Source organism: Triticum urartu, chromosome 1 (assembly GCF_003073215.2).
Source record: "Triticum urartu cultivar G1812 chromosome 1, Tu2.1, whole genome shotgun sequence".
Taxonomy (NCBI): Eukaryota; Viridiplantae; Streptophyta; class Magnoliopsida; order Poales; family Poaceae; genus Triticum; species Triticum urartu.
Genome location: NC_053022.1, coordinates 524,887,097 through 524,895,191, shown reverse-complemented (window position 1 = coordinate 524,895,191; position 8,095 = coordinate 524,887,097).

The window sequence follows — 8,095 nt, the reverse complement described above, 5'->3', positions numbered from 1 at the left end:
AAGATTCAACAAGAGGACATAGCTATAAGTGAATGTTGTAGAGGACAGAACACTAGTATATATATACGAGAAAGACAATCAAATCAACATAGTGAAGATAATCATGAAGACAAGTTGAGATTGAAGCCAAACCAAATGTGAAGACATACCAAACATAACGCCATGAGTGAAACACTTCAAACGGAAAAATTTGGTGGTGGCGTTACCCACCGTATAGGAAGTATTAGACCTAGACACGGCGCACAATTATCGTGGCGCTCTGAAGTCAAATTCCACATTAATGTATTCACACTTAGAATGTAAGTCTTCATTGATTGAAGATATACTTTACTTTGTGTGTTGCACATCTAAGTCATCAATATGCATAAGTGTTAGGATGTGTGCCTGATCATAGGACATTTGAGGATACTAAGATATTTAGCTCACACCGTAACTTGCAAAACCTCTTCTCATCCAAGGGCTTGGTGAAGATATCTGCCAATTGCTCTTCAGTGTTGACGTGTATGATATCAATATCTTCCTTCACAACATGATCTCTGAGAAAGTGATGACGAATTTCAATGTGCTTTGTCTTTGAGTGCTGAGCTGGGTTGTTGGCAATCTTGATGGCGCTTTCGTTGTCACAGTAGAGTGGCACTTGCTTCAGATGAATGCCATAATCTTTGAGTGTTTGCTTCATCCATAGAAGCTGAGCGCAGCAAGATCCAGCAGCAATGTATTCAGATTCAGCAGTGGAGAGAGATACACAGTTCTGCTTCTTTGAAGACCAACATACAATTGATCGTCCCAGAAAATGACATGTGCGTGATGTAGACTTGCAATCCACCTTGTCACCAGCATAATCAGCATCCGAGAATCCAACCAGATCAAACTCTAAGCCCTTTGGATACCATAATCCTAATGTTGGGGTGTGAGCCAAATATCGAAGAATTTGCTTCACACCTAAGTGATGCGATTCCTTTGGTGCCGCTTGGAATCGAGCACACATGCAAACACTAAGCATAATATCTGGCCTAAATGCACATAGATAAAGTAAAGAACCAATCATGGAGTGGTATACCTTTTGATCGAACTCTTTACCATTGTCGTCGGGACCCAGATGATGTTTGGCTGGCATTGGAGTCATGAAGCCTTTGCAGTCTTGCATCCCAAATTTCTTCAGGCAATCTTTGAGGTACTTCTCTTGAGATATGAAGATGCCGTTGCGTTACTGACGTATTTGAAGACCAAGGAAGAACTTCAGCTCACCCATCATGGACATCTGATATTGCTCTTGCATCATATATCCAAACTCATTTGTGTATTTCTAATTGGTGCAGCCGAAGATAATGTCATCCACATATATTTGGCACACAAACACTTCACCATCATATGTCTTCGTGAAGAGAGTGGGGTCGAGGGAACCAGGTTTGAAGCCTTTGCTCTTCAGGAAGTATTTGAGTGTGTCATACCAAGCCCGAGGGGCTTGCTTGAGGCCAGCAGTATGCGTATGGCTTCAAGTCTAGCCACAGGAGCAAATGTTTCATCGAAGTCAATCCCTTCAACTTGAGTGTACCCTTGAGCAACGAGATGAGCTTTGTTTCTGACAACTTGACCATGCTCATCTTGCTTGTTGCGATATATCCATTTGGTGCCTATTATATTGTGCTTGCAAGGATCAGGACGCTTAACCAGTTCCCATACATTATTCAGCTCAAACTGTTGAAGCTCTTCTTGCATAGCTTGAATCCATTTAGGTTCCATGAAGGCTTCCTCAACTTTCTTGGGTTCAGATATTGAGACAAATGCGAAGTGCCCACAGAAATTTGCTAGCTGTGTTGCCCTTGAACGAGTGAGTGGACCTGGTGCATTGATGCTATCAATTATTCTCTCAATCTGTACTTCATTTGCGACACGAGGATGCACAGGACGAAGATTTTGCTCTTGCTGATCATTGTCATCGTTAGAAGGATTGTATTCAGGCTGAGCATTGTCTTCAGTCTGATCATTGTCTTCAGGTTGATCAGGTGCGGAGATGATAAGTTCCTCTTCAGGCTGAGCTTCAGAAGGTATGATTTCTCCAGTTCCCATAAGTTTGATTGATTCACTGGATGGAACTTCATCTAGCACATTTGGCAGGTGCTCTCTTTGTGAGCCATTAGTCTCATCGAACCGCACATCCACTGTTTCAACCACTTTATAATGAAAGAGGTTGAAGACTTTGTAGGAGTGTGAATCCTTTCCATATCCAAGCATAAAACCTTCATGTGCTTTTGGTGCAAATTTTGAAGTGTGATGTGGATCCTTGATCCAGCACCTGGCACCAAATACTCTGAAGTAACTGACATTTGGCTTCTTGCCAGTAAGGAGCTCATAGGATGTCTTGTTGAGAAGCTTGTGAATATAAACACGGTTGATGATATGGCATGCAGTATCAATGGCCTCAGGCCAGAACTTTCTTGGAGTCTTGTATTCATCAAGCATCGTCCGGGCCATCTCAATAAGTGTTCTGTTCTTGCGTTCCACGACATCATTCTGCTGTGGTGTGTACGGAGCTGAGAATTCATGTGTAATGCCCAAAGTATCAAGATAAGTGTCTAGACCAGTGTTCTTGAATTTAGTGCCATTGTCACTTCTGATGTGCTTGATCTTGACGCCATAGTTGTTCATGGCTCGATTGGCGAAGCGTCTGAAGACATCCTGCACTTCAGTCTTGTAGAGGATTATATGCACCCAAGTATATCTTGAATAATCATCAACAATGACAAAGCCATAGAGACAAGCAGTAGTAGTAAGAGTTTAGTAATGAGTGGGACCGAAAAGATCCATGTGGAGCAGTTCGAAGGGTTGAGTCGTTTTCATGATTGTCTTCGAGGGATGCTTGGCCCTCGTCATCTTCCCTGCTTCAAAGGCACCGCATAAGTGATCCTTCTTGAACTTGACGCCATCGATGCCTATGACATGCTTCTTCCTTGCAAGGGTGTGGAGGTTCCTCATGCCAGCATGTCCTAGCCTCCGATGCCAGAGCCAGCATTCATAAGCTTTTGCTAGAAGACATACGGCAAGTTGTGGTCCTGCTGAGAAATCTACCATGTACAAATCATCTTTCCGATACCCTTCAAACACTAGAGACTTGTCAGATTCCATTAGTACAAGGCAACGATATTTTCCAAACATCACAATCATGTTTAAATCGCAAAGCATTGAAACAGACATTAAGTTGAAACCAAGGGATTCAACAAGCATGACTTTAGCCATGTGTTGATCCTTTGAGATTGCAACTCTACCTAGACCCAATACCTTGCTTTTACCAATGTCAGCAAATGTGATGTGACTTTTGTCACATGGACGTAGTGTTGAGTCCATAAGAAGGCTTCGCTTGCCAGTCATGTGATTGGTACACCCACTATCAATAATCCATTCTGAAGCAGCTGGTGTCGTACCCTACAGTGCAGTTAGGGGGATAGGCTTCACGAAGAGAATTGTGAAGCAAAAACATTTGACGAACCAGTGGATTATGAAAGCTTAGATCAAGATTTGGACTGATAGGGCGAGTAGAAAGCGATTCAGGAACAAAGTACATAATAAGACCATTTGGACATTTGATCTTGCGCCCAACAAGATGTTTAAGGTCCCGAGCAATAGCGTCAGACGATTTTGGTTTTCGGCTGGAGACCTTTCCCTGCAAAAGAGAGTTAAGCTTTCTTAGCCACCCACATCTTTAAGGGTGGCTTCGAAGCAATGAGTCTAAGTGCAGCATCTAAGAACTTTGGCTTTGGAACCCTAGCAAAAAGTCTTGCAGGTGGACAATAGTACTCATAAGAATAAGCAGAATAGTTCTTGGTCTTATGAACATGGCGTTTTGATGAAACGCACTCATATTCACAGGCCTGAGTATGGTTTCCCTGCAAAACATTTGCGTTAGTGCAACTCAGGTGAGTCCTCTGTCTGTATGAAGCCTTTGGACCGTATGAAGCCTGTGGTCTGGGGTTTGTCTTCTTCACCTGTGCTGTCATGATGACATTCACAGGAAGATTCTCCAAACACCTTTTCGGCACCCAGATCTTCTTCATAGGCGGTCCATTCCTGCAGTTAATACCAATATACCTGGCAAACACTTCACCATTCTAATTCTTAAACAGTTTATAGTTTGCATCAAAGGATTCATCAATAACAATGGGATTAGCACAAGTGAAGCCAGATAGGGTGGATGGATCCGCTGAAGGTTCCTTTGCAGCAACCCATGTGGTTTTGGGGTACTGCTCAGGTTTCCAGTAAGAGCCATCAGCATTCATTTTCCTTTCGAACCCAACACCCTCTTTCCTAGGGTTTCGGTTCAGGATCTGCCTTTTGAGGACATCACATAGTGTCTAATGCCCTTTGAGACTTTTGTACATCCCTGTTTCAAGCAATGTCTTCAACCTAGCATTCTCATCAGCTATAGCAGTGGTATCCTCGGCGGAGGGGTTAGTTACCACATCAACAGTTGAAGATATTGCAAAGTAGCAGTAGTAGAACACTCAGCAATAGATCTGTTCGGCGCGAAGTGACTCTTTTTCCTTTTGAAGATCTTCATGAGCCGCTCTCAATTTCTCAAGATCTTGCTTCCTTTGAAGATAATCATAGGAAAGCTTTTCATGAGTTGTTGAGAGCGTTTCATGACGACTTTCAAGTTCCTCATACTTAATGTGAAGATTTTTTATGTCTTCAATTAAGGACTGAGATTGAGTCATTTCAGCGTCTAACAGATCATCGCTTTTGTCTAACAGTTTTTGAATATGTTCCATAGCTTTCTGTTGTTCAGTTGCAATTTTAGCAAGTGTTTTGTAGCTGGGTTTGGAATCACAATCAGAGTCATCTTCACTAGAAGTTTGATAGTGAGCAGTGCGTGTGTTTACCTTGGCACCGCGTGCCATGAAGCAGTAGGTAGGAGCGGAGTAGTCCTTGTCATTTGTATCAGTGTTGGTGATGAAGTCATTGTCTTCAGTGTTGAAGATGGACTTGGCAACGTATGTTGTAGCCAGACTCGCAATGCCAGAATCGGACTCCTCCTCAGACTCCACAACCGCCTCCTCAGAAACGGACTCCTCCTCTGAATCCATTTCCTTCCCAACAAACGCACGTGCCTTGCCAGATGAGCTCTTCTTGTGTGATGAAGATTTTGAGGAAGACTTGGAAGAAGACTTTGAGTATTTCTTATTCTTCTTGTCGTCAGAGTCATATTCCTTGCTCTTCTTCTTCTTGTTGTTCTCATTGTCCCACTGCAGACACTCAGAGATGTAGTGGCCAGGTTTCTTATACTTGTGGCATGTTCTCTTCTTGTAGTCATGAGCAGAAGCTTCATCATTTCTTGAGCTTGATCGTGAAGACTTTGTGAAGCCTTTCTTCTTGGTGAATTTTTGGAACTTCTTCACAAGCATAACAAGCTCCTTTCCAATCTCTTTAGGATCATCAGAACTGCTGTCAGATTCTTCTTCAGATGAGGAGACAGCTTTTGCCTTCAAGGCACGAGTTCGCCCATAGTTGGGACCATAGATGTCTCTTTTCTCAGAAAGCTGAAACTCATGTGTGTTGAGCCTCTCAAGTATGTCAGACGGATCGAGTGTCTTGAAATCAGGACGTTCTTGAATCATCAGGGCTAGGGTGTCAAACGAGCTGTCAAGTGATCTCAGGAGTGTCTTGACGACTTCATGCTTGGTGATCTCAGTGGCGCCGAGAGCTTGAAGCTCATTTGTGATGTCAGTGAGTAGATCAAATGTGAGCTGGACATTCTCATTGTCATTTCTCTTGAAGCGGTTGAAGAGGTTGCGAAGGACACTGATTCTCTGATCTCTCTGGGTTGAGACGCCTTCATTGACCTTGGAGAGCCAGTCCCAGACTAGCTTAGATGTTTCCAAAGCACTCACGCGGCCATACTGTCCTTTGGTCAGATGACCACAGATGATGTTCTTGGCAGTGCAGTCCAGTTGAATGAACTTCTTGACATCAGCAGCGGTGACTCCTTCACCAGCCTTGGGAACGCCATTCTTGATGACATACCATAGGTCGACATCAATGGCTTCAAGATGCATGCGCATCTTATTCTTCCAGTAGGGATATTCAGTTCCATCGAAGACGGGGCAAGCAGCGGAGACTTTAATTATCCCTGCAGTCGACATAGCTAAAACTCCAGGTGGTTAAACCGAATCACATAGAACAAGGGAGTACCTTGCTTTGATACCAATTGAAAGTGCTAGTGATCGACTAGAGGGGGGTGAATAGGTGATTTTTATGAAAGTCTTCAAAACATGGAAGTTTCGAAGACAAACGATAGAAATAAACCTATTACCATGCAGCAGAAGGTAGACTACACTAGGCAAACCATAGTCAAGTATTCAATGAAGTGAAAGCATAATGACTAATAGCAGCTAGGCAGTAAGATCAGGTAGGAAGATATTGTGAAGCCAATCAGAACAAGTAGTCACTCAGTGAAGACAAAAGATAATGCAATCATACAATGACTTCACAAGGACCAACAGTAAGCAAAGGGAAGGGAAGGATGAAACTAGTGACTCGTTGAAGACAATGATTTGTTGGACCAGTTCCAGTTGTTGTGACAACTGTACGTCTGGTTGGGGAGGCTGAGATTCAACTCAAAAGACCTCGTCTTCACCTTATTCCCCTTGAGCTAAGGACACCCAGTCCTCGGCCAATCACTCTGGTAAGTCTTCAAGGTAGACTTCCAAACCTTCACAGACTTCGTTCACCGGTGATCCACAATGACTCTTGGATGCTCAGAACGCGATGCCTAACCGGCTGGAGGATTCACAGTCCTCAAGTGTAATAAGTCTTCAGATCACACAGACAGGAAGACTTAAGTGATGCCTAACACTCTTTGGCTCTGGGTGTTTAGGGCTTTATCCTCGCAAGGAATTCTCTCTCAAAGGCTTCGAGGTGGGTTGCTCTCAAACGACAAAAGCCGTACTCTAACTCTGAGCAGCCAACCGTTTATGGTTGTAGGGGGTGGGCTATTTATAGCCACTAGGCAACCCGACCTGATTTGTCCGAAATGACCCTGGATCACTAAGGAACTGACACGTGTTCCAATGGTCAGATTTTAAACACACATGGCAACTTTACTTGGGCTACAAGCAAAGCTGACTTATCCAACTCTGGACAAGATTTGCTCTCATAGTCTTCACTCGAAGACATAGGATTTGGTTTAAGCATCACTTCAGTCATTCTGACTGGTTCTCTTGGACCCCACTTAACAGTATGGTGGTTCCTATGACTCAACAAAGAAGAAAAAGAACGACGAAAGAACTAAGTCTTCGCGCTCCATAGTCTTCATGCGATGTCTTCTCTTGTCATAGTATTCAATGTGAATGTCTTCACATACCGCCTTTGTCTTCAATGTCTTCTTACATTTTTAGGGGTCATCTCTGGTAGGAAAACCGAATCAATGAGGGACTTCTACCTGTGTTATCCTACAATTCTCACAAACACATTAGTCCCTCAACTAGGTTTGTCGTCAATACTCCAAAACCAACTAGGGGTGGCACTAGATGCACTTACAGTTTCTAGCAAGAACGTTTCTTACCTACGCCAAAACCACAACGTGATATGCCAATTTCTATTTACCCTTCATAAGGACCCTTTTCATCGAAGCCGATCTGACTAAAGTGGGAGAGACAGACACCCGATAGCCACCTTATGCAACTAGTGCATGTCAATCGGTGGAACCAGTCTCACATAAGCGTACGTGTAAGGTTGGTCCAGGCCGCTTCATCCCACGATGCCTCCGAATCAAGATAATACTAGTAACGGCAAGCAAATTGACAATATCGATGCCCACAACTGCTTTGTGTCCTACTCGTGCATAGAAACTACGCATAGACCTAGCTCTGATACCACTGTTGGGGAATATAGCAGAATTTTAAAATTTTCTACGCATCACCAAGATCAATCTATGGAGTCATCTAGCAACGAGGGAGAGGGGAGTGCATCTACATACCCTTGTAGATCATGCGCGGAAGCGTTCAAGAGAACGGGGTTGATGGAGTCGTACTCGTCGTGATCCAAATCACTGATGACCTAGCGCCAAACGGACGGCACCTCCGCGTTCAACACACGTACG